The sequence below is a fragment of the Balaenoptera physalus genome, assembly GCF_965194825.1.
Source record: "Balaenoptera physalus genome assembly, chromosome: 13".
Classification (NCBI taxonomy): Eukaryota; Metazoa; Chordata; class Mammalia; order Artiodactyla; family Balaenopteridae; genus Balaenoptera; species Balaenoptera physalus.
In genome coordinates this window covers 48858129-48858914 of record NC_138892.1, presented here as the reverse complement: position 1 = coordinate 48858914, position 786 = coordinate 48858129, and positions in this window count along the sequence as shown.

Below are 786 nucleotides of genomic sequence, written 5' to 3'. Positions count from 1 at the left end.
ACGGGCCCAGTTGCTCCGTGGCATGTGGGATCTTCCCAGACCAGGGCCCGAACCCGTGTCCCCTGCATAGGCAGGCAGACTCCCAACCACTGCGCCACCAAGGAAGCCCCACCATAGCTCTTTTGATTGCTGAAAACAGACCAAGAATTAGTTCCAGCTCAGTAAGATTATTTAATTTTTTAGGTCTGTTGGACACAATTTTTTTCTAAACAACTTTATTTATTCAGTGTTGTTCATAGGGGAATTTTGTGCTGTGTAAATAAATTTGTTAAAGTAATGGCCCAACATATTAGTTAAAATTACTTTGGGGGGGCACACTTAGAGGGGGAAAAAGGGGAAATTTAAACGCCATTATGTTAGAAGTATCAAGCATAGATGAAAAATAGCTTTGGCAATTGATGATTATTATAAATTTATAGAGCATATAGGTCCCTAGATGTTGTAAAACTTTTCATTTTATGATGAGGTAGAACTTTATTTTTTCTAATTAATTTTTACTGGAGTATAGTTGCTTTACAATGTTGTGTTAGTTTCTACTGTACAGCAAAATGAATCAGCCCTACATATATAAATATCCCCTCCCTTTTGGACTTCCTTCCCATTCAGGTCACCACAGTGCGTGAGGTAGGACTTTAGATGGAAGAAGGTTTTAGACCCTGAGTTTTGATATGGAGTTATGTAATAATATATTCTCTAGAAAATGAAAAGACTTGGGTCACAGTAAACAAGGACATACTGTAAAGCACAGGGAACTCTACTCACTATTCTGTGATAACTTATAAAAGA